General features: G+C 38.6%; 1 protein-coding gene across 1 annotated transcript in view; it reads left to right on the plus strand.

Annotated features, from left to right (window-relative positions):
* The first annotated feature begins 2,911 nt into the window (after positions 1-2,911).
* The window catches only part of Dmtn (transmembrane and coiled-coil domain 2 protein Dmtn), a 346,336-nt gene continuing 321,437 nt past the window's right edge, over positions 2,912-27,810 (plus strand). The window contains exon 1 of the mRNA XM_053786004.2: positions 2,912-3,071. The gene's annotated coding sequence lies outside the window, so the exon portion shown is untranslated. The remainder of the gene's footprint in view (positions 3,072-27,810) is intronic.

Below are 27,810 nucleotides of genomic sequence, written 5' to 3' on the forward strand. Positions count from 1 at the left end.
CACAGCTTCTCAGCTCCGCAGCCTCGCAGCACCACAGCCTCGCAGCATCACAGCACCCAAATCTTGCAGCGCCAGAGCCTCTCAGAGCTGCAGCAAGGTGTTCGTCAAGGGTCACTTGTCAGGCCGCTGGTACACAGAAACATGATCGACTGCTCCAAGACAAAGCGACGGACCTCCTGGTGAAAGCCTTCTCAAGTAAACAGAAAAAAGGGGAGAGATAATGACCTTACCTCGAGAGATGTAAAGTATAAGTAAGTATATTTAGGCACAGGTACATAAGTACAATTATCATACGTAATGTAAATTACCTAGGATAACCCCCCAAAAGTCAGTCTGACTTATTTCCATTAAGGTGCTTCGATAACTAGGTCATTAATACCACAGACCAATCGTACAGGATGCTATATGAGCAGTGCCAGAATATTCTGAAGCTTATATGCCAACTCTACTCATAGGAGGTAACTGGACCCTGATCAGGGGCTCTTTACCTAGGGAATAGTTTAGCGCTTTCTTTGATTATAACAATTTATCTAGGGAGCTGGATCTGTGCTCCAGTTCCTTGAACTGAGCCTGAATACCTTCCAAATCCCCCCCCCCCCACAGACGTTGTATAATCCCTACGGATTTAGCGCTCCCTAATAATAATGTACCAACTTCCTTAAAAAACAAAAGGTTTAAAAACACATCAAAGATTTTATTCGGATTATTAACCTGCTGAGTTAGTGACACAAAGTAACCAAATCTGCCTCTCCAGAGCCCAATCATCCTTCAGACTCATGGACTCTTGATCCAAGGAACTGGACTTATTCTCCCTTTCCTTTGATCGAGCCAGAATGCCTTCCATTTCCCCAGGCGTTATATGGGCTTAATGTTTTTCCCTGATTAATATAGAAAAGAATACCTCCAAAAATATTATAGATAAAACTATCAATGTTTAGTTACTGCTGTCCGTATTAATATTTTAACATTGCTCTCTTAACAAACAATTTTTTATGCTTACAACGATCATTCTATTTGATAATCAGATCTTAAGACAACTAAGTTATCTTAAATCTACTTGAAATGTTTCTAACTATAGACTTGCACATGCAAGACACAGTAGCAACCAGCGAAGAGGCGGAGCCAGGAGCTGTGAATCAACCCCGTCAACCGGTTAAGTACAACCATTTTCAAGCACTCTTTAGCTGTATGGCCCTTGTGGTTTAGCGCTTCTTTTTTATTATAATAATAATCAACCACTCTTTAACACATCAATATTTCTTAATTACGAGAGAGAGTCGTCCGAGCGGTAGAGAAGGGTGACCTCCCAAGTGGGTGTGACACATTTGTAAGCAGGTCACTGTGACACCTCACACCTTTGTTCCTTCGTTCCACCTGAGTGGCTACTCTACTGTACATAACCCTGGTAGGTTTAGCGCTTCTTTTTTGATTATCATAATAATGCTCTGCTGTAACACTCCCCTCAAGGAAGGTTCCTTGATGCTGGTGAGAGGCTCTTAATCTAGGGAACTGGATCTGCTTCAGTTCCCTGAAGTGAGTCCAGCCCCGGGCCTTCCCACAAGCGCTATATAATCCTACGGGTTTAGCGTTCCCCCCATGATTATAATAATGCTCTATGAGAGTGAGTCCTGGCCTCCTACTGTTGGTACTAAAAAACTGTGTTCACTTTGTCTACAACAAAAATGGTTTTAGTTTCAAACTGTTTTACAAAATTTGAAGCAAGATATTATGATAAGATAAGATAAGATAAGATTTCGTTCGGATTTTTAACCCCGGAGGGTTAGCCACCCAGGATAACCCAAGAAAGTCAGTGCGTCATCGAGGACTGTCTAACTTATTTCCATTGGGGTCCTTAATCTTGTCCCCCAGGATGCGACCCACACCAGTCGACTAACACCCAGGTACCTATTTGCTGCTAGGTGAACAGGACAACAGGTGTAAGGAAACGTGTCGAAATGTTTCCACCCGCCGGGAATCGAACCCGGGCCCTCCGTGTGTGAAGCGGGAGCTTTAGCCACCAGGCAGTTTTGTATTCAAGGTTTATTTTCAGCTGCTTTATTCTTTCTCTTTCAGTATATCCAGTGTCTACAGTTCATCTATATGTTCTCCTGGACCTACAATCACCATGTTATTTAATAAATCAAACACACACTCCAGTGGAAATAAGTCACTTTGACTTTTTTGGGAGGGGCTACCACAAGTAATTTACATATATATTATTATGTAAAACAAAAGTAAGACTACAAAGATTATTCTTGGATAAACTTATTTGTTAATCTTCCTGGGTAGTGGTATTAATAACCCAGACATAGAAGAATCTCAAGGAGAAAAGACGAAGACCCAAACTGAAGATGTATATCGCCCTATTATTGCAGACTGACTGCAGGAGTAGTGTATTTATCGTGAGATTAGCAGTCGGAGGATCGAGCCTCCAACACCTCTAGTTGTGAATGATCCACACGAGTTTAGTGTCTTAAGTAAGTACTTATTTTCTTATTCGTTTTTATTAGGGCAGAGTACCATGAAGAACCAGTAATTTACATGGTACTGAAGAACCAGATATGATGTTTTTAACAGGTTATGCTATGTTATATCTATATAATGTACTTTTTATGCACTCGTAACCTCTGTGGGCCCTCACGAAAATTATAAAAAAAAATATGTTACGTTCAGTACCAAATACTAAATATAAACTTGCTTAACGACTGAACAATCCTCTTAGTTCTTCAAGTATTACATACAATCGAATACCTTACAGCAGCCAACAAAGCAGTGACATTTAAATACATATAGAGTATTGCATCCTATTTTTCCTTATACATAAAGGCAAGTAAAGAGTTCAGATCGAGTTACTTGATTGTCTTTTGTTTAGTTTCGATTGTTTTGATATTGTGTTGGAGAAGGTTTTACAGTTTATGTTTATCCCTGCAGTCATTTGTTGTGCCTGCTGGTGTGAGGTTGTGCCACACTCATTACTCGCTCCATTATTTCCCGTTTCCCATGTTATAAATTCCCCAGGATTACTGTTACTACCTCGTGATTGCGGTCATAATCCAGCGTCCATCTATAAGGTAAGTGCTGGTGTAGCGAGTGTCGTCACTGGCAGCGTTGTAGCCTTATAGACAAAGATTCTTTTAAGATATTTGGCAGTGGGTAAAAGGAAGAGGAATCGAGTTGTCATGTTATGTTCAGTGTTACTCTCGATACTGAACATGAACCACTGTCTCCTTCCAGTTTCTTGGACACTTCTCACTTCTGTGTTCAAGTCCGCGAGGAAGGATATCAGAGTCTGTTGTAATCGGTGGAAATAAGTCACTTTGACTTTTTTTTTTTTTTTTTTTGGTTATCCTGGGTAATTTACACTATGTATGATAATTGTATTTGTGTACCTGTACTTAAATAAACTGGGGAAGTGCTAAACCCGTAGGGGTCGTACAGCTTCTAGGGACATTGGGAGGCAATCTGGTTCAATCTAAGGAAGTTACATGTACTGGTTGAGTGGCTATTTTATTGTACCTGTGGCTCGGTTAGCAGTGTAATCACCTCACAATTTACAAGCCATTAAACAGTCTAATTCCCCTCATCCATTGGTCCTTCGTATTCAACAGTGATTGTGCCGTGTGGCTAGCAAAAATAAAAATGTCGCTTTCTGCTGGGTCCCTAAACACTTTGGTGTGCAGGGTAATGAGCAAGCAGATGTTGCTGCGTGGTCAGCGGTACATGATTTCCGGTTTCTTATAGAGGTATTCCGCTCAGGAACTATTTTCCAGTCATCTTGGACCATCTCCGCAGCCGTTGGCAACAACGGTGGACGGGCATGCACTGTAACAAATTGCACTCTAACACTTAAACTGTCCAAGCAGATCTACGTTCACATGCGTAGTGCTCCAAAAGTAGATCTACGTTTTTTTTACATATTTTCAAATATAAAAAAAAAAGTAGATCAAAGTTTTTTACACGTTTTCAAATGTAAAAAAAAAAAATCTGCTTTTTTTACATACTTTCAAATGTTGAAAAAACGTAGATCTACGTTTGGACAGTTTAAGGGTTAAACCGCTTTTAGGTTTGTGGCCCTCTTCTTACTACCGTTGCCGTTCTCAGGAGACTGCACTCTCCCAGCTCCGCATTGGTCATACACCTTACCCATGAGTATCTCATGTATAGGCGCCCTATTCCTTTCTGTCAGGTTTGTCGGGTCCCTATTTCAGTTCTCCACTTTCTTGTAGATTGCCTGGTTTACCAACGAGCTTGCAGGATTTACCTCCAACGACGCCACTGCCCTATCACTCTTACTTTATCTTCTCTACCTGGAGACGACTCTTCCTTTACTCTCAATCCCTTTTTGACTTTTTGACAGCAACTTCTTTATTATACGAACTTTGACACAGAACCCTTAGCGTCACTTTCAACCCTTTTCTTCCCTCGCCTCTAATCCCCTCTTCACTAGCTGTTTATAACCTCCGCACTATTTGCTGCCTCCTCAGCGCTGTATGACCCTTGTCGGTTTAGCACTTTCTTTGATTATAATAATAATAACTCGCCTCACAAACTTGAGTTTTCCAAGGTTCAGTCCCCGGCACGGGTGAAAACATTGGGTATGTTTCCTTACACCTGCTAACCCTGTTCATCTAACAGTAAGGTACCTGAGTGATAGTGGACTGATGTGGGTCGCATCCTTGGGGACAAGATTAAAGGACACCAATGAAATTATGACAGTTCTCAATGACGCACTGACTTTCATGGGTTATCCTGGATGGCTAACCCCTCGGGGTTAAAAATCCAAACAAATCATATTACTTGCAGTTCATCCTGTGAGCAGTAGCACTTAAAACAGAATTGCAGAGGTCACAATGGGTCCTTAAGATTTGTGTGATTTTCTAACTTGGAGGGTTAGCCACCCAGGATAACCCAAGAATGTCGGTGCATCATTGAGGACTGTCTGCCTTATTTCCATTGAGATCCTTGAATCTTGTCCTCCAGGATGCGACCCACACCAGTCCACTAACACTCAGGTACCTACTTACTGCTAGTTGAACAGGGTCAGCAGGTGTGAAGAAACATGCCTACCATTTCCACCTGTGCTGGGGATTGAACCACAGACAGTGTGTGAGGTGAGAGCACTGCCAACCATGCCATGGAACCCCACTGGCCAAAGCTGTACTACAGCAAAATGTATGTCATTTCATGTATTATTCTCTTCATATAGCTAATGTATACAATACAATATGGATATATAATCTTGAAAACATCTTAGGTATCTTATTACGACTAAAACATTTGTCGTTATTGGGTTGTGGGCTCTTCGAAAACAATTCATGTATCTACTCAATGCACAATGTGGAACAACTTCAATATGTCATATATCTTATCATTAACAATAAAATGTTTTGCCATGTCTGTAGGGATTGCATGGAGGCTTCTGAAAGGTTGGGTGTTTGGACACTAAGATAGTATGTATTTGGCCCTGTCTCTGTCCATACACATTATATTTTTACAACCCTCACTTGGTTGATTTGGCCATTAGTTATAGATTGAATTTCAGAATATTAAGTTGGTTATGCAATTAAAACATTACCTAATTAACCCCTGCCATTGGTCATGGAGCAACTCTTTACAGTCAGCCTGTGCTTGACACAACAGTACTTCGAGTTAATTGTCTCAGACATGTTTTGCACCCAAAATAAATACTATTTTCACTATCTCAAAATAACAGTTTGGATGAACAGTTATTCCGTGTTGTACACAGGTTGCATGTATTGTAAAATGTAACCTATGCCTTAAGTTCCACCAAGTAGTCAGTAACTAAAGTCCCTTCCTTAAGGGATGTTTATTAACTATAATATTTATACCCTACATTTTTTATTTGTTTTATACTATTTTATTTTAATTAGAAACATTGAAAGGTAAACGAAATTACAAAAATTGGCTTCCTTAATTCATAAATTCTCATCCTAAACTTTTAGTATTAATTTCTCAAAAATTCAAAACATCTAATGAATCCATTTTTCAATGCCTTTTGACTGGTGCTGCTCATTTTAGTATGAAAATGCTTTCTCAGATATTCCCTTATATTCTCATTAATCTTCATAGCCACCACAAGGAAGGTGGTTGGTATTAACTATTGTTAACATTTATATATTCGTCATCATTATAATGATATTTATTATGTTCCACTGTTTTATGATTTTGATCCTGCCTGTCCAACTATTAATTTTTGTTTATACTTAGTATGTATAACCAACTGATTCATTTCTTGTGTTAGCTGTGAACAATCTTAATTGTCAATACCTTGTACTAAACCCCACAGCCATGTATTTTACAATATTGAGCAATTGTGATTTTAAGTCTGCCTGATATGGTATAGTATTTTTGCAAAATATGCATAGTATATAATAGAACCTCTCATTAATGGACTGATAGGGACGAGGGGATGTTCGATACTGTCGATTTTCTGCAACTTTCAGATTTTTATTTTTATTAACACACTGGCCGATTCCCACCAAGGCAGGGTGGCCCGAAAAAGAAAAACTTTCACCATCATTCACTCCATCACTGTCTTGCCAGAAGGGTGCTTTACACTACAGTTTTTAAACTATAACTTTCAGATTATGAAATTAAAATTTCATGATAGTCCGGCTATCTTCTGAAGTAGTGGACTTGGTCCACTGATGCAGAAGACAACCGGGCACTAAGAATATGGGTATTGTAATATGTAGTTATGCAGAAGAATAGTACTGAATAATAATTTTACATTAGTCTACATAATTTACAGTAATTTTACTTACCCTTTCACAGTGGAGAGATGAGGTGTCAACTGGTGTGATTGATAGTGTGACTCAGAATAATTTTTATTGAGTCAGAGGCACTGTAAAGCTCTAATAGTGAAAATAACATAGATGACTGACATGTAGAGGGCTGAGAAGACAGATGCCCGAGAATATGTAGATTTCACATACTGATGCTACTGAGATGCCAGACTTGGCCTTTATTAATTCAGGTTTCACCTAAGAATCACACATTTTCTCTTGGCACCACAACTCGCTTTAGAAGCCATAATTAATTGCACTTTGCTTAATATGTTGTTAAAGTCACATAAAATGCTGTAAATCCAGAGAAAATTATAGACTGAATACCGAGTTTGTGTGAGCGAACACAAACAATAAATGACACAGGTGGCCTACATGCTCAGGGAACAATGAAAACAGACAGGTCTTTGATGTGGCCACTTTGGCCCATACAGGACAAACATCAGAATTAGCAGACTTGACATGATACTTCGAAAGACAGTCACAGCTTGCTGTGGACAGTATGTATGTGGAATTATGGACTTTTGTGCATTTTGTCTGATAATTAAAGCATTTGTTTGGCCAATTTTTTTTCCCAAAATCCATTAAGAGGTTTTACTGTATACAGTGGAACTTCAGTTTTTGTTTTTAATTCGTTCCAGAGTGTCTGACGAAAACCAAATTTGACAAAAACTAAAGTGTTATTTCCCATAAGAAATAATGCAAGTCCAATTACACCTACCATCTGACTTATGACCTGCTCGACATACAACCATTCGACTTACGACCGTGTTTTCTATGCCAAATTTCTGGGAAATAAACAACTGTTTGTGTTGTACACAGTGTTTATCCTAAACTTTACAGTATAAAATACAGTACTAACAGCATAAAAAGTAAAGTAAAAAATGAAATACCAAAATAAAACAATAAAATAGTCATTACAAAAATGTGATGTTGATATTCAGTAGTAAGGTTCGACTTGCGTGCATTTCGACTTACGACCGGTTTGTCGGAACCGAACTCGGTCGTAAGTCGGATGGTACCTGTAATCTGTTCCAGACACCCAGAAATATTAACCAAAAATACATTTTATAGAGAATAACTATAGTTTTACATACAGAAAACGGTGAGAAATAAATATAAAGCACTAATTTTAATGGATAAATGAACATTTAAATCAGTTTTACCTTTACGTATTGAAGACTTGTTGGAGTATGGAAGATGGCAAGGAGGGGAGAGGGAGGAGAATTCATTGTTTGGAAGGGATATCCCCTTCCATAATGACTTCAGGTATCAAGTCCCTACCTAGGGTTACTTCCCTTCTTTGTCTTTTACTGGTACTAGGACCAGCTTGAGACACTGGACCCCTGTTGCACAAAAAATCTGTCCAGAGAGGTCTGTTTCTGGCGGCTCTCTAAGATTTGCCTAAAATGGGACACAGCATTGTCATTGAACATGTTGCAGACATGGCTTGCAACAGCTTTGTTAGGGTGATATTTCTCCTCCAAACTTTGCACCTCACTCTACTTTACACAAATGTCCTTAATCGCTTTTTAATCATACTTTTCTACAAGTTCTTTCTTGAATTCTATCGTGTTTCTCACCTTCTTTATCAAAGGGCTGGCACTTGGAACTTTCTTTGGCCCCATGGTGGCTTATTTAGCAGTCTCACTCAGTAAACAAGCACAAAAAACAATCGATTATTACGAAATGTTTCGTATGAACACTCAAGGTAATGTTCACTCAACAACAAACAAAGCCAGACTGACTCAGAATGCATGCGTGGAATGCTTTGTGTGGGCGCCAGTGCACAGACACGTTCAGTACGGCAGACAAAAACCAAGGTAACGAACGACAACTGGGACTATTTTGATAAAAAAAGTCGTTGAAAACCAAATTCGACGAAAACCAGGGCAAACGAAAACCAAGGTTCCACTGTATGCCACATTGTATACTTTTTGACTTCGAGAATTTATTATTATTGTATTTCCTGTTATATAAAGCATGCCTTCTTTTTCCCACAAAAAGTCTTTGAAAATCACCCTGCACCTTATGTACCAGAAAATACATATTTTTTTATCTTATTATTATTCTGTAAAAGATTTAATGTACTGTAATTCCAATGGGGTCTGTTTTGTGTGTCTTTTAGACACATGATATTCTTAAGATCACATAGTACATATAAGCAGTTTAAGGAAATGTTGATCTCATAGTTCATATTGCATATATGTGTACATTGTATAGTATAAATGCTGTATGTATAAGTGACATGCTGTGACAACTTAAAAACTATGATACCTAACAGCAGTAACAGCCTAGTTGATTAGGCCCTGATCCACCAGGCTGTTACTCAACACCCCCTTGGCCTGGTCACGGACTGGGCCGTGGGGGGGGTGTTGAGCCCTGAAACCCCCTCCAGATTTACCAGTGTAAATGCCTGTATACATGTGTAGTCATTTTTAAAACCTACCATAGTAACTAATTCAAAGGTAGTCCCATACAAATCACACTATAAGTCAATAAAAATAGAGTGTAAGTGCATTTACAGTACTGTAATGCATTGTTATATGGTGATCTGTTATTAGGTGTTTAACAATATCCAGCAGTCTTGTTTGAACTGGCACCTGAACAGATATAATAATACAGCCTCTCTTCACTTAGCTACGTACTCGTTTACTGACGACTCTGACTTATTATGGGCTCTCTGACCAGGATGCATACCTAAATAATGTATATTAGAGTTGATTTCCTCTATTCTGTTTATTACAATATTCAGTACACTATTGTATAAACATTTTAAAATATACTAAAAATGTTATAAATGGTGCAAAGGTGACATTAAAACAATATCAAAGATGATTGACACAAACCCACTACCATTATAGTATGCTCCTTGCTTAGCAACGAATTCATTTACCGACATGGTCTTGGGAATGGAACTCCGTCATTAAGTGAGGAGAGGCTGTAATGTTGCAAAAAGGAATGTGCAGCAAAAAGGGACTAAAAAAGTGATCCTATGATGTGGTTGAAAGTCTGGTATACCCTTTACCATGAGGGTGTTTGATAGCTGATAATCTCTTGTGTCTTGGGCAGAGTATACATGGTATAGTTTTATAAATTCATTTATTACAAAATATCTGGGACATGCATTTCATGTGTAACAACTTCATCATTGCACATTACTTAGTTTGATACATAGTACTGTACGTATTTTGAATAAACCTATTGCAAAATGAAACTGTTTCAGAGATAGTGCCGGACACACATTTCACATTTGGCAAGTTCACCATTGCAGGTTACTATTCTTCCTTCATGGAGCAAACACTTTAAGACATTTTATTAGAAAACTTCTCAGTCATGTTAACTTGTTCACTTCAGTCCCAGGCCTGAAATGTTTCGTAATAGTGTCTAGTGTGTTTACTTGCATGACCTTGCCCTTTGGGTCGTTAAAATGATTAAGAACTGTCGAGTATTGTAGTTGTCATATTTTAGATTTTAAAAGAAATGAAAATACCATTCAGTAGCAGCCTTCCCTTGTATTTTCCTAGTTTCCCTACCTTTCTGTATGGTTTCATCTCCCTCTTAACCCCACTTCTTGGCTTTTCCCCTTCTTTTATTTCTTCCCCCAGCTCTTTTTGGTTTTCACTTCTATTTTATCCCCTCCCATTATGGTTTTTTTCTACCTCTTTGTGCCCTCTGCGATAACCTGCCTAATAGCTGTGCCAGGTTTCATGGGTTTTTCTGCTCCTGCAGGCCCCCCACTGTTATCACAACCTGCCATGCTTTTATTCAATAATTTAAAACTTTTGAATACTGTATTAATATCTTTTGAAAAGGAAAATTTATTTTGTAATTGATAAGTAGGCCTTCTGATGGTAGATTGTAAATTAAAACATACAGTACTGTATTTCTCTTCTGTTCTCTTGGGATTACAGTCTGAGGGAGTTTTAAATAGTTTTTTTTTTTATATTTTTATACTTTCAGTATTCGTTTTATTGGATGCCTGGTCAGGGAGCAGGCAGTGTGCTCATTGGCCACCAAAACCATTTCCAGGTAAACTCAGCAATGCTCAGATTATTTCAGGTCTCTCCTGGTAGTACTGCAAGGGAAATAATGAATGATTGAACTTAGACAAAATAGGAACAAGTTTGTTAGTACGTTAATCCATCTTGCTCATCTGAGTAAAGCTTGGAAGGCACAAATAAACTATATAAGAAGAGTAGACAAGTTGCACACTCAAATACACTTTGCAAAGCAAATTAGCTAATTGAGTTGGACACAGGTCTCTTGCTACATGTTACCAACTAACATAAGGGAGGAATTAGAAAATTTATAATAGATATACATAATGTTGTTTGATTCATGTTAAAGAAACTGGATGAGTGATATCCTATATACTGAGTATGAACTAGATATGGCCCTCACCAGGGCACTGGAAGCTAGGCCACTGCTTTTGAATATCACATTGCAGCATTCAGTTGTTGAGGTGTGTGTATGTACGTGTTACTGTACTCCACCGTTTGAATTATACAACATGAGTTACATATTGGGTCATTTACCTTTGTCGTAGACTGTAGGTTTAAGGCCTATACTAAATGGACAAGAAACATAAGAACATAAGAAAGGAGGAACACTGCAGGAGGCCTGCTGGCCCATACTAGGCAGGTCCTTTACAATTCATCCCACTAACAAAACATTTGCCCAACCCAATATTCAATGCCACCCAAGAAATAAGCTCTGATGTGAAAGTCCCACTCAAATCCAACCCCTCCCACTCATGTACTTATCCAACCTAGATTTGAAACTACCCAAAGTCCCAGCCTCAATAACCCAACTAGGTAGACTGTTCCACTCATCAACTACCCTATTTCCAAACCAATACTTTCCTATGTCCTTTCTAAATCTAAACTTATCTAATTTAAATCCATTACTGCAGGTTCTCTCTTGGAGAGACATCCTCAAGACCTTATTAATATCCCCTTTATTAATACCTATCTTCCACTTATACACTTCGATCAGGTCTCCCCTCATTCTTCGTCTAACAAGTGAATGTAACTTAAGAGTCTTCAATCTTTCTTCATAAGGAAGATTTCTAATGCTATGTATTAATTTAGTCATCCTACGCTGAATGTTTTCTAACGAATTTATGTCCATTTTGTAATACGGAGACCAGAACTGAGCTGCATAATCTAGGTGAGGCCTTACTAATGATGTATAAAGCTGCAGTATGACCTCTGGACTTCTGTTGCTTACACTTCTTGATATAAATCCCAGTAATCTATTTGCCTTATTACGTACGCTTAGGCATTGCTGTCTTGGTTTAAGGTTGCTGCTCACCATAACCCCCAAGTCCTTTTCGCAATCTGTATGGCTAAGTTCTACATCATTTAACTTATAAGTACTAGGGTTATGGGCACTCCCAAGCTTCAGAACCTTGCATTTATCTACATTGAACTGCATCTGCCACTTTTCTGATCAAGAATAGAGTTTGTTTAAATCCTCCTGAAGTTCCATAACATCTACGTTTGAATCAATTATCCTACCTATCTTTGTCTCATCGGCGAATTTGCTCATATCACTAGTAATTCCCTCATCAAGATCATTGATATATATTATAAACAACAACGGGCCCAAGACTGATCCCTGTGGAACGCCACTCGTTACAGATCCCCACTCGGATTTAACCCCATTTATGGACACACTCTGCTTCCTGTCAGTGAGCCATGACTCGATCCACGAGAGCACTTTTCCCCCAATGCCATGAGCTGCCACTTTCTTTAACAGTCTATGGTGCGGAACTCTATCAAAAGCCTTACTAAAATCTAAGTAAATAATATCAAATTCTTTATTGTGGTCAACAGCCTCAAAAGCTTTACTGAAGAAAGTTAATAAATTAGTTAGACAAGACCGGCCTCTTGTGAATCCATGCTGAGTATCATTAATCAAGCTATGCTTATCGAGATGGCTTCTTATAATCTCAGCTATAATTGACTCTAGTAATTTGCCTACAATTGAGGTCAGGCTTATTGGGCGGTAATTTGACGGTAACGACTTGTCTCCTGTTTTAAAAATAGGAGTTACATTAGCCATCTTCCACATATCAGACACTACACCTGTTTGAAGAGATAAATTAAAAATATTAGTTAATGGTTCAACCTCATCAGGACCCGGCGACTTATTTTGCTTCAGTCTGTCTATCTGCTTCACAACCATTTCACTAGTGACTGTGATGTTACATAATTTATCTTCTTCTAGCCCACTGTAAAAATTAATTACTGGAATATTGTTAATGTCTTCCTGTGTAAAAACTGAGAGAAAATAATTATTTAAAATCAAGCACATTTCATTCTCTTTGTCAGTAAGGTGCCCATAGTTATTTTTAAGGGGACCTATCTTATCTCTAACTTTTGTTCTATAGACCTGGAAAAAACTTTTTGGGTTTTAGAATCCCTAGCAACTTTAATTTCATAGTCCCTTTAGCTTTTCTTATCCCCTTTTTAATGTCCCTCTTAATGTCAATATACTGATTCATAAGATGACCCTCACCTCTTTTGATACGCCTATAAATTCCTTTCTTATGCCCTAGTAGATATTTGAGCCTATTATTCATCCATTTTGGGTCATTTCTATTTGATCTAATTTCTTTATATGGGATAAACGCTCTTTGAGCAGCATGTATAGTGTTCAGAAAACTGTCATATTGATAGCTCTCTTCGTTACCCCAGTCAACAGATGATAAGTGTTCTCTAAGCCCATCGTAATCTGCTAAGCGAAAATCTGGGACTGTTACTGAGTTATCGCTACTATCGTACTTCCATTCAATGCTAAATGTAATTGATTTGTGGTCGCTAGCACACAGTTCCTCTGAAATTTCTAAATTATTAACAAGGGATTCATTGTTTGCCATAACTAAGTCAAGCAGGTTATTTCCCCTTGTAGGTTCTGTCACAAATTGCTTCAAAAAACAATCCTGAAATACTTCTAAGAAGTCGTATGATTCTAAATTCCCAGTCAAGAAATTCCAATCAACATGACTAAAGTTAAAGTCTCCTAGAATTACTACATTATCGTGCCTTGTGGCCTTAACAATTTCCTCCCATAGTAGTTTCCCTTGGTCCCTATCTAAGTTTGGGGGACGGTATATCACTCCTAAAATCAGTTTTTCATGCCCCTCTGAAAATTCTATCCAAACAGACTCTGTATGTGTTACTTCAGACTTAATACCCGTTTTTATGCAACAGTTCAAGCGATCTCGGACATACAATGCCACCCCACCCCCCCTCCCAATACTTCTATCTTCTTGGAACAATTTAAAACCCTGAATATGACATTCCGCAGGCATGTCCCGACTTTTTGAATTAAACCACGTCTCAGTTAAGGCAAATACATCAATGTTACCTACACTAGCAACTAATCTCAACTCGTCCATCTTATTCCTAGCACTACGGCAATTAGCATAATAAACATTGAAAGACTCTCCTTTCTCTTTACCCTTCCTGCTCATTTCTATTTTTCTACTAAACCTATTACTGTCCTTATCACCCAAGGTCCCTGGCTTTTCAATATCTATCTCGTTCTTATTATAACTAGTTCCCCTAGAACTCGTAATATTACTACACTGGGACTTCACTGTTTTCCTGCCAAAACCCATACCACTAACTATTCCTAGTTTAAAGTACTAACTGCTCCCTCCACTGCAGTTGCCAGTGCTCCCACCCCACACCTAGATAAGTGAACCCCATCCCTAGCATACATGTCATTTCTGCCATAGAAGAGGTCCCAGTTGTCAATGAATGTTACCGCATTTTCCTTACAGTATTTGTCCAGCCAGCAATTGACACCAATTGCCCTGGACAACCATTCATTTCCAACTCCCCTCCTTGGCAAAATACCACATATGAGAGGGTTCCCACCCTTACTTCTAATTATTTCTATTGCTGACCTATACCTGCTAATCAGGTCCTCACTCCTACGTCTGCCAACATCGTTGCCTCCAGCACTGAGACAGATAATAGGATTGCTCCCATTACCTCTCATGATGTCATCCAGACAGCTAACAATATCCTCCATCCCAGCCCCAGGAAAGCAAACTCTTTGTCTCCTACTCCTGTCCTTCAAGCAGAACGCCCTATTCATATACCTAACTTGGCTATCCCCAACAACAACAATATTCGTACCTTCCTTAATGTCTTTCGTCGTGACGTTCCCAGTAGTCGACTCACATTCGTCGGGTAGCACTGAGAATGTATTGGATGTTTCCACAACAGTTTCCACGGCAGTCTCTTTCTTCTTCATCGTTTCTACCTTTCCATTCGTCTTCTTGATCGTCAACTTCTTTCCCTGCTGTCCAGCCACTGACCAGTTTCCCTTCTTGACCTGAGGACTCAAAACAGGAGGACTACTTCGAATCTTTTTGTTTTCCTCGGTCAGTCGCCGAATTTCCATATTCGCCAACCTCAATTCTTCCTTAAGCTGTTGGTAAAGTTGCTCGATGGAGGGCATCTTGCTTCAATTCTAGAGAGCGCACAAACAGGTCTTCACAGAGCCAAGTACACGTCAACACTGAAAGTACTGGTTTATTTAAACGTATGAGAGAAAAGGATCCTCAGATTCTCTGGAAGACTTTTATTGTCATCGTTCATTGGTAGGGAAACAACTGTTGTTCAAGAAATGTTATTCTGGATAGACGGTAAGAAGATTGTGTGAGACTGCACAGGTGCCTCCACAGTGGCCAACACTTGCCCTTGATACACTGAAACTAAAGGTGGTGGTACCATTAACTTCAAAAAGACCCACAAAACTTTTCAGTTCACTTGTTCCTGTGACTTGGTGCTCCCTTGCATTAAATCTGATTGTTTTCCATTCCTCAGTGCTTATTGCTTCCCCATATAAATATATATGACCAGACAAGCCTGGCCTGGCCCTGGGCCAGGCTTGTCTGGTTGCTTGCCTGGTCAATCAGGCTGTTGCTGCTAGTGACCTGCTAGCCCACATATCAATCACAGACTGGTTGATGTGGTGCTTGGTGTAGATACTTGTCAAATTTCGTCTTATCCTTATAGCTGACATAAAAGCACTCACCAGTTATATATCATTCGTAGATACCAAAATGAGCATGAAAATTACACTGGTAGAGGATATAAAAAATGCAGGAAGATGTGAAAGTTTTCCAATGGCAAGTTGATCAACTGCTTAGATATGGAAAGAATGAAAAAAAAAAAAAAACTCGAGAGAGCCTGTATAGAGAACGCAAGATGATCAAATAGTTCGAAAGGAACACGTGAAAGATCTCAGTGTAATAATGTCGAATGACCTGTCTTTCAAAGAACACTGACTAGGTGGGTAATGAGAACTTTCAAAACAAGGGAAATAATGCCAATGGTGACACTTTTCAAATCACTTGCGTTCTGTCGCTTATTGTTCACAGTTGATGGCTCCTTTCAGGGCATGGGACATATCAGAGCTAGAACAGATAGAGATTATTTATGGTTCGCCATAGAGCCAGTAAAGCATCCAAATTACCGGGAATGCGTCATTCCTAAATATGAATTCACTGGAGCAGTGTGCGCGCGCACGTGCGCGCGGGCGCGAGCGAGCGTGTGGAGGAGGGGGGGTCACCAATACTGGTGTATCAGGGTGGGACAACATGCATTATGTTAGTTTACTGGTTTCTGAATTCCTGGTGACACATCAAGGTTAAATGTAAGTTGAGGACAAAACTGTCAGGGCCTCATGTCAGGCGAGTCGTTTGTATGTAAATTGTACACTTGAATTCTCTGAAGTTTGATTATGTGGAAAATTGCATTTAACTGAATGTATCTCATTATGTACATAACAGTAAATAACAAAGATAATTATTATTTATCAATGTTACATAGACAAGTAGGAATTTGGGACACCTAGGTCGCAAAAAATGTCCCCCTTCGATACCTACCACTGTCATAACCACAAGTTGCTCTGGACCTATTAATTACCAATGAAATATGTATAACCAGGAATACTGGTAAATATATAAATTTTGTGGACTGTATATTAAAAATAATAAATGATTATAGAAACACATACACATTTACACAACAGAAGGAGAATACAGTTTAATCATAACACTCTCCAATTTGACTGGAGATAAAGTTGTATCATACTCAGAAAACCTCACTGTCTATACATGAAAATAACTGGCCAGAGTTATAACATAACAGACTTATCTGAGGTTCCTGGAGCTGTCTTGTCTAGTCGCCTGATATCTCAAGTTATGCAGGAATACACATCCAACAATTTCGCCTCCTATTTGAGAGGTGTCAACCCAATTTTAACCTCTAGAGCACGAAAATTCTTCACGTTATTAATTAACGTCTTACTCCATTCAAACAAAATGGCGACTGTCCATCTTTTAAAAATACACTTTTATTAAATGCAATATAGGGCATCTATTTACCTCTAAATTACCGTATTTCCGGAAAATATACAGTACATGTATTTTCCACAGGTTATATCAGGTTGACTTCGTTCTTGGTGGCGAATTCAATATATATATATATATATATATATATATATATATATATATATATATATATATATATATATATATATATATATATATATATATATATATATAGTGTGTGTGTGTGTGAATTCGGGGAGGTGTTCAGGGAAGACTTTTGAGCCAAGTGAATGAATATATAACTATTAAAGTGAAGTTAATGCTCGAATAGACGTTGTGATAGAAGGTGTAACAGGAAAGTTTTGGGTTACAAGTGTAAGTGACAATTGGGATCCTTTGGTTGCACTGTGCTCAAGTTTAGTAGTGCATAGTTCTTTCTTCATGGAGGATAATAATAAACAGTGTACTTAGTACAAAGTGCCTGGGGGGGAAAGCAGTTTCCAAGAAGATATATGTGAATAAAAAGGTTGATGTGTGAGCTTTTGAAATAGATTATTAACCTTTAAATATACAGTACATGCTTTTAGATAAATGAAATGTCGGATTATTGTCAGAAGAGAAAGTACAAGTGAATAAAACCGGGTTGTAAGGATAAACAGTAGGGATGGATGATATTAAGACTGAAATGACAAATGGAGGAGGGCAGAAAGTTTTAGATTGATTGGTTTTCTGTAATTCATGTTACAATTAAGAGAAGGTATATACAGTACCTGATGTTGGGCAGAAAAAAAACTGATAGTTCCTTATTGTAAAAGGGAGGGAAATAAGAGACTATGAACTTGAGTATTCCAGGTAAAGTGGAGGAATTCTTATAGAAAGTATTGAAAAGAAAAAAGCAGGCCTGTGGAGAAACGGAGTTAGGAAGGAAAGTGTATTTGTGGATCAAGTGTTTCCGTTGAAGCACGTGTGAGTACTTCTTGTGTAAGGGAATCGAGTTATTGAAACTAGTATCGGTAAGGAGCTTTTATGAGGAGAAAGAGGCTCGACTGAGGTATATAGGAAAGAATATTTAGTGAAAACGGACATTTGGGATGTCACCATGTTTAGTGTGTGTATACATGGGGTTGTGACGTGGCAAGTGTTGGGGATAGACGTCGATTTAGAAGATAATAACCCTGATGTGTAGGAGAGTTATCATAGTTTCTCTTTGTTGATGATTCATAATGGACACGTGGAAAACACTTGGTCAGGCTACCAAGCTGCCTAATACCATAAGAGATATGGGGGAAGGTTTAGCAGAAACCCAGTGAAGATATAAGGCAGATTACCCGAACTAAGTTTGAAGTTTGTAGGACGAAATTTAATCAGTTTTTGAAACGGGTGCCAAAACAGTAAGGTTATGATGGCTGTTCAGGCCTGCCATCAAGCAGGGCGCTTTTGATTCAAGGAACTGGAGCTACCCTTTGGATGGAACCTGGTCATCTCCCCAGGCGTTGTATAACCTCTGTCGATCTAACTTTTCACATGAAAGTATGTGGGCCGCTGGCAGCATCAACCTGGTTTATCAGACAGCCAGTAAGGAAGTCTGGCCTCAGGCAGAACTGGGAAAGCAGAACCCTCGAGACCGGCAACAGGTATGCCACAAGCTCAGTATTTTTGTGAAATTTGGTAAAGATTTGTCGAGGTTAGTGGAGAAATTCTGAAAAGTGTATAGGAGCAGAAAATTCAAGGTGAACTGAGAAAAGAGGATAAGGAGATTGATGAAGTGGAGAGAAAGATGGAGTGAAAGTTTTCATCAAGTGTTGCTACAAGGCTGTATCAAAGATGAATTGAATCTCCTAATACAAGAGGCAAATAAAGTAGTAGTAGTAGTATTGTAGGAAATTAGAATTGTATCAATGAATGCACAGAAAAAGTAATGTCAAGAGTATAATGTGGCCAAGGTTTTGTATTTTTTGCGTAGGTATGAAGCGTATCTGTTAAAATACGGCCTGCACTAAGTATTCATCATGCACATAAGATGGGCGTGTTTTCATACGCATTACAATTTGTTGGCATCCAATCAAAGTTTCTTCAAAACAAATATTTGCTGTTCAAGATTAGGTTAGGTTAACAAATTAATCAGTATTTAAGTATATTTAACTTACAATAACGAAATAACGTAAACCAGCGGCTTAGGTGTGGCTGCGCGGGGGATATCGTACTCCCCTAAGTGTTAGTATCGTCACGCACAGTGTTTATGTTGGAGGATTACTTGGATTATCATTACCCAGTATGAACCTTGGAGGTGCGCAAGTACAAATATTGCTCTGGGAAGGTATACCAGAGGCAGTGTGCGGCTGCAGCACGTAAGATGTAAGCAATCTTGAAACAACACTAGGGGAATTTTAAGTCCCTTGAGGCCTTGAAGCTGTGCCTGGTATTCCCTAGTGTTCTCATCTAGTTGAGTTTACAGGGGTCGGAACATAGCTCTTTGTATTTGTGTCGGCCAGCTTGATTTTACTATATGTAATACTCACTAAAACGTTACCGAGGTGCCATTTCAATTATGTTGCCCCATCGCCACGGTCAGAGAGGAGGCGACGATTCCGGGAGCCATCAACAGGTAGGTAGAGATTTAATACCCTTTTCAAGCTGGATTCTGAATGAGCTAACTCTTTTTGATTAAAATTGTGTTATGCGTTGGAGCTCGTATGGATAATTGTGATTTAAAAACGTTATACGCCATCTGTACACTCCCATACCTCTATGGTCTCAAAATACATAAGAACAAACTGCTCAGAAGACAGACTTTTCACCTCAGTGTGATTTTAGCCAGTACCAGCCTACCTATCCCCATCTAGCGCTCTGTGACTCATAAGGGAGCAGATGTGTTGATTTTTGTCTCATGAACACTCAAGATAAAATCTTATCAACTTGTACGTCTTCACTTTACATCTGACTTTGTCTCTGTTTCTTAACAGTAATATTTGTTTCCATTTTAGGAGGCCTGGTCTGAGACCGGGCCTTGGGGGTGCTCTCCCGAACCGTTAAGAGATATAACAATTAAAATAGGCCTACAAGTGAAAATTTGTGTATGCCATAATTTCGCCAAAATCATTCTGAACCTAACGAAAAAAATATATTTCACTGTGTTTGTTTAGTATTAAATTATTGTAAACAAATCTAAAATATATTTAGTTGGGTTAGGCTAAAATAAATTGCTCTTGTTATAATAAGGTTAGATAAGTTTTCTAAGATTCTTTTGGTGCAAAATTAAAAAAAAATATGCCTACTTTTGTCAAACGTTATGCATGCAATGGACTCTGTACTAGTACCGTAGTCATTAAATTGTAATGTTTTTCAAAAATTATTATGCGAGATGTGCCGTATATATTTCAGATATAGTTAAAACCATTCTCAAGCTCAACTAGGTGTGAATAGCAAACCTCTGGTTAAACCTGCCGTGACGGTCATCTCCCTCTTATGTACAGGCAGGACATTCCATCCCTTCGTAAATATTATAGGATTCGACTGTGAGGGGAGCGTAATCTCTGAAGCTAATGTGGCAAGCAGCTCTCTTAACTAGCTGGTTTGTGTAGTCTCGCCATATGATTTTTTCACCCTTTTTGGGGAATCAGGATTAACTTACACCTCAAAAAAAAAAAAGAAATTGTCAAGTGATCTAAGCTAGCTCAGCGTTGAGTTTAAAAAAAAGTGCCTAGTCATAATTTGGGAATGTCATGGATCGTAAATGTATTTAGATATAATGATTTCAATGCATTAGCCGTATTTCTTGGAAACTGGCGCTTCACGCTTGTCAGTTAATACATTAATATAATTTTGACGCCTGAAACATTCCATTACTTGATTAATCAAGCAGATTTCACTCTTTAATGATAGTCACTTCAGTCTTCCTACTCTTACGTGTTCCAAGTATTGGATCATCTTACTTTCTTAAAGGTTACCAGAAAATGGTTTTGGAGTTCAGTGTTCCTGCTGCTGGGTCCCAGAAAAGTGATCCCTGGTGGTAGCCTGACAGGGAAGACTGGGAGCCATTACCTTCATGGAGTCTCAAAAGTTGAAAAACAAGGAAATTTACTCATTAGTATACCTTCGTTTGAGTAGGTTCAGAGACCCTCGGTTCGTGGAAAAGTGTTCATTCAAATAAGTGAAAGATGAGGCAAAAAATTCGTAAGGGAAAAAAAAGAATCCCAGTGTTGCAGTTCGGAGAGGTAATTTACCTTGTCAGTTGCGCGCTCTCCCATCTCTTGGGGAGGTGAACGACGTATTTGAAAAATAAATATTGACAAATTTTGTACTTGTACTCAGGATGTTGCAGATCAGAAGGTCATTTTAGTTGTGATGTCCCTGCATTACAGGGAAGACAGTTATAGAATGAACGGTAATGAGATTCATTTGTCACATTACACTGATGGTAAACTGTGTGTGTGTGTGTGTGTGTGTGTGTGTGTGTGTGTGTGTGTGTGTGTTTGTCTGTCTGTCTGTCTGTCTGTCTGTCTGTCTGTCTGTCTGTCTGTCTGTCTGTCTGTCTGTCTGTCTGTCTGTCTGTCTGTCTGTCTGTATGAGTAATTCACAATCGTGAAGCAGAGTGCTAATTTTGATATTTTTTAAGCTCACTTGTAATATTTTAAAAGTATCGGCAAACATCTGCCTTTTTTCACCGATACCGAAAAAATGGCCGATACCGATACCTTGGCATATCCCTTTATGTATGTATGTATCTATGTGTGTGTGTGTGTATATATATATATATATATATATATATATATATATATATATATATATATATATATATATATATATTATATATATATATATATATATATGCAGAACAACCACTGTGAAAGAATAGAGAAATTCCAAGCGCTTTCGTGACTACTCACATTATCAAGGAACAATGAAAGTAAAGCATCAAAGGAAGGTATATAAAGGGGAAGCCCACACCTGGAATAGCAATGGGAAATCCTCTTTCACCTGTTCTTAGTAACCTATACATGGAATTTTTTTAAACAAGGCTGCTTAACACAATCCTCCCTAATAGAGCTAAATGGTTCAGATATGTTGATGATATTTTGTCTTATGCCCAAAAATGTAGATATACACCATTTCCTTGGCAAATTAAATAGCTTAGCCCATTCTATAAATTTTACTGTTGAATTTGAAGAAAATAACTCATTGCCTTTTCTAGATGTTTTAATTATTAAGGGTAATAATGAATTCAAATTTAAAATATACAGAAAACCTACAAATAACTGTTCCTATGTCCACTTATTCTTCCCATCAAGATAGAGTTAAACTGTCTGTTTTCTCATCAATGTTTTTGAGAGCTTTACGAATTTGTAGTCCAGAGTTCATAGATGAGGAAATATCCAAAATTTATGAAATAGGTAATGATTTGAAATACCCAAGAAATGTAATTGATAAATCTTTTAAAGTTGCTAGAAATACTTTTTACAATCCAAAAAGGGACAACCAGCCTTATTCAACTAAAAATATGTTGGTTCTCCCTTACCATGAAAACTTGGTTGATATGCCTTCTCTTCTTAAAACTTTTAATATTAAAGTTGTATTCAAAAATCTTGATACAGTAAAAAAAAACTTTTGATAAGGAATTCCCCCCAAAATGCTGATGGATGTGTCTATAAGATTCCTTGTAAAATTTGCGATGAAGTTTATTACGGTCAAACTGGTAAAAGTCGAACTAAGATTAAAACAACATAAATATAGCATTAGAACTGGACAAGATTCCAATGCTCTATTTATTCATATAAGAGATTTTAACCATCCAATTGATTTTCAAAAAGTTGAGAAAGCAGTATCAAGCAAGTCCATGGTCGACAGGAATATAATTGAATCTTGTTTCATAAAAAGCAGTTTTGACAATAATATGAATATTTCCTTTGGTTTATATAAATTAGATCCATTTATAATTAATAGAATTTGGGAATTTAATAATGCAGTGGACAAATAATTTTTTAAATTTCTTATTTCTTGGGTAGAATAGTTTGTTGGTGGGTTGTGTGAAGGACCTGTCCAGTTCGGCCGGCGGGCCTGCTGTCTCGCGTCAGGTGTTTCATTGTTGTGGGATCTGATAGTGAGGTGTGGGCTACCCCTTTATATACCTCCCTTTGATGTTTTACTTTCATTGTTCCTTGATAATGTGAGTAGTCACGAAAGCGCTTGGAATTTCTCTATTCTTTCACAGTGGTTGTTTTGCATATTCTGAAATCACCTGTTTACTGTGATCTTATTGCATATATATATATATATATATATATATATATATATATATATATATATATATATATATATATATATATATATATATATATATATATATATATATATATGTCGTGCCGAATATGTAAAACTGGTCAATTAGCAAGAACTCATTTAAAATTACGTCCTTTCTAAAATTTTCTCTTATACGTTTAAAGATTTATTTTTTTCATTATTGTTAATGTAAAAATTTTTAATTTTGCACCAAAAGAATCTTAGAAAACTTACCTAACCTTATTATAACAAGAACAATTTATTTTAGCCTAACTCGACTAAATATATTTTAGATTTGTTTACAATAATTTAACACTAAACAAACACAGTGAAATATATTTTTTTCGTTATGTTCAGAATGATTTTGGCGAAATTATTGCATACACAAATTTTCGCTTGTCCTATATGGCAAGATGAGCGTTGCTATTTAAGCCAAGATCGCAAGTTCTGCCTATTCGGCACGACATATATATATATATATATATATATATATATATATATATATATATATATATAAATATATATATATATATATATATATATATATATATTATATAAAATGTGTGTACATACATTGTTGAACATGGTTGACTTAGTTAAAAATGTGAAATTGTGGGCAAGTTTTTAAATTAAAATATATTTCAATATTTCGAGTGAGACTCCGCCTCCGATGAGAACAATCTTGGTTATGATGATCATATTTCAATATTTAGTTGTCAGTAGTGAAACGAGGGAGAGGATGAGAGCATCACGCTACTAGGTCAAGGTGGGGACTCGTGTGTTGGGGGGGGGGGGGGGGGGCGCGAAGAGGATCCGCCGCGCCGGACACCGGTGTGGAGGAGCAGCGCCAGCAAGCCGTGTTCTGCCCAGAAATCAATTGGAGTTATCTCCCACGCTGCTTTGTGGCTATCCTCGTGTATTTAGCTGACTCACAAGTGGCCTCTTGAGACTTTAACATAGGGAGAGGCTAGTTTCCGTTGATGTGGGAAGGTTCGTGATTTGAAGTCGCTCAGTTTAATTAACTCGGTGGCTTTGTTCATCTCGCAATCAAAGGAGCCCGGGTGCGATACTCGGGCGAGGCGAGGGGCATGAGGGAATCTCCTTGCTGCTAATTTTCAACTAGTAGTAAATATACATCTAGGAGTTAGTGTAGTCTACTTTTCGTGGGTACGTCCTGAGCAGAGGACTTAAGATCACAATGGAAATAAAACCCCAAGTTGGTTTCTCGGGGTTATCTTGGGTTACCACAAAAAAGTAGTGTTAGTACCACAATGTGAGTGTCCCGGCATTTAACTTTTTAATGATCATTGATCTGGACTGCAGGTTCAATGGCGTAATTCTAAGAAGTCTGGGAACTAGTAGGAAGGACGCCAGCATGGCCGCCCAGTTTGGCTCTCTTCCACCACTATAAAATCCGCTACACCCAAAATGGCAGAGGAGGGGTGGGACATAAGGAGCACCCTGTAGAGGTAGGTATACTGCGCAGTTCTTATCTATATGAGTTAGCAGGAAAGGATTTCAGTGCGAGAGAAACAATGTTACACACACAAAAATTAATAAAGATAATTAGAACATACAACTTTGACGCTTCGGATAGCCACATGCTGAACAGAAGTTAGCCAGACAGTAACATTTTAAGGCAGTCCTAGCTGCAATACGATTATGTGGCTCTGGCGTATATTATTGTCTGTACTGGCTGATTTCTACTCATCAGTTTGCGTTAGGGAGATTTTAATCATAGAATGAACCCTTCGGATACTGCGTCCTCATCTTGGTGTGCAGCTTGAGCAGCCTCGTGCATAAACGAACCACCTAGCAACAATTTTGGCCCATGTAGCAGGGAAATTTCCACTTCATTGATAAATTACAATGCTTTATCACACTGACTGACTTTAGGATATGGTTTGGACATATTCAGACTTGTACCATTACCAACACCCCTGATGCCATGTAAAGAAAAGTACGACTTATAACCTGTGACCTGGAATAAATTGTGAATATCTGTGACACATGTAACCTGTTTTGAGGTTTCTTCTACCTTCGCGACCTGGCCTGAGGCTGGATTTCCTTGGTGACGGCTTGGTCAGTGATGAGGCTATGATAGCAGCCCTCAGGCTCACCTTTGCTCATATCGTTACTGCCGTATTGCTGATATTCTAATCACTATCAACAAAAATTTAAGTCCGTGAGCAGCAGTCCAAACTACATGAAACTCTCCCACCATCTCCTGCAAATGCCTGATCAGCTTAGTTGTAAAAGTGCCAGAGTTTTAATTAGGATGAAAAGCGGTAATGATGGCAGTGAATTATTAATGTAAGAAACTTTTTGTTAAAATACTGAATAACCGCACGGTTCTGGTGCATTATAAATTGTTGAGCTCAACAAGTCTGGTTTTTCCTGAGGATGAAGGGAAATTTGAGCCATGGTCATGCATAATGCCAGCCAACCCGGCTAGCGAGCTCACTGATGACTACAATAAGGAATTCTTAAACAAGATCTCTAGCGCGGCTGGTTCATTATGCTTTTCTGCAATTAGAACCACCCCCCCCCCCATCCCTTCACCCCCACTACCCGCGTTTCCTCGAAAAAGTTACGGTAGTTTATTACGGTGTTTCCTTGTACTCTCCTCTGTGGTTGTAGAGCCCGAGTCTCGGTTCCTGGGCTCTGTGGGAGGGGGAGACCGGTTAGCCGGACTTGAGTCCTGGAGGTGGTAAGTACGGTGTCTGCAATCTAGAGGATGGGTGGGGCTATTCACAGTTTGGAAAGGCATCTGACCTGCAGTAACAGCGCGCCTCTGGCAACACAGTGATGGAGTGAGTGATGGTGTCTTTGCTTCGGGTCATTTCTTCAAATGTTTCACACAATCATTAAAATACTAATGATTATAATCATAACCATAATTTTTAAAGAGGTTGACCAGTAAGCCAGCGGAAGTCCTCGGTCAAATGACCAAAAGCTCCAGCTGTGGGTCATCATATGAATATGACCAGCGGCAGGAAACACTTGTCCTGTTTCCTGACAAACATACCTACCTACCACCTCTACCTACCTAAATGTATCACACGTATCAGGAGAGTAGTGCCTCCATGGATCGTTGTTGTCTACCAACGCATTACCTGCTGTGAGACGAGGCTATATTTTTCGAAAACTTACACTGAGGGATGCGTTTATATATTCCGTAATACTTATTTAGTCAAATAATGAGAGAGCCGTGCATGAGGAAGTTGCAACACACAACGTACCCTGAACTGCCGTCACGGCAAATTGTTTATTGCAGTTTTTTTTTTTTTTTTAGGGGATACTTGCTTGCCTGGTTTTGACGCCGTGATGACCAACACACCCTAGTGTTACATTTATACCAGTAATAGAGGTGAGAGTGCTGCTCTAATACTCTAGTATGCCTTGCTTGCTAATGGCTTCTTCACGTGACCAGGTCATTATAGAGCTCAGTATGACAACTTTGGTTTTAAACCAGTTTTTGAGTATCTTAAATTGAACAAAATTGAAATTCATCAGTATCGTGCTTCTGTCCTGTTCCGTATGATGGCTACACTGTGGAAGCAAAATCTAGTTTGTTTCCCTGTCGTATTAAATCACACAGGATGCCTTGCAAGCAATAAAATCTGTCAGCGTCCTGAGCTGGGAGACTTCATCAGTGTAAGCCTGTGCAGTGAGATTTCACTGATGTTAGCCCGAGCTGGATCTCCAAGTGCCAGATCAACCAGACTGTGATGGATATGTGAGCTAGCGAGGTCCCATCAACAACAGCCTGGTTGTCCCGGTAAGCAGCAGACAAGCCTGGCCAAGGACCGGGCTTCAGAAGTAGAAAAACTCTCGGAACTTGTCCAAGGTGTCGACCTGAGGTGAGAGACTTCAGTAGAGCAGTGGGGATAACAGACAGTACAGTTCCAGCAGAGCTGGAGTTATTATGACCAGGGAAACACCGTCTCTTAGGTTGGCCGTCCTGTGACATGACCGAAACAAACTGAAACACTGTGGAAAATTTCCTCTGGAAAATGTAGAATTTTGTAAATGCAACGCTCATGATGAATCTAGGTTAACAAGACTAGACTTTGATAAAGTTTTACCTAAAGGAAACTGTCTGTTTTGCTACAGTACTGAGTGGAAAGCTGTATAGTCCTTGTGGCTTAGCGCTTCTTTTTGATTATAATAATAATAATAACTGAGTGGAAATACCTTCAAAATTTAATATATAGATTAGATGGAGTAGGACATTTTGCTGAAACTTTTATTGCGACTCTTTCCCATTGTTTAGAGTTTTTATCACGTTAAAACGATGAAATCTTGATGCTGAGCGAAACGTTGTCACATCATAAGGTTATGTAGACTATCCCGTCAACATCTTAA

The sequence above is a fragment of the Cherax quadricarinatus genome, chromosome 50 (assembly GCF_038502225.1).
Source record: "Cherax quadricarinatus isolate ZL_2023a chromosome 50, ASM3850222v1, whole genome shotgun sequence".
In the NCBI taxonomy this organism is placed as follows: Eukaryota; Metazoa; Arthropoda; class Malacostraca; order Decapoda; family Parastacidae; genus Cherax; species Cherax quadricarinatus.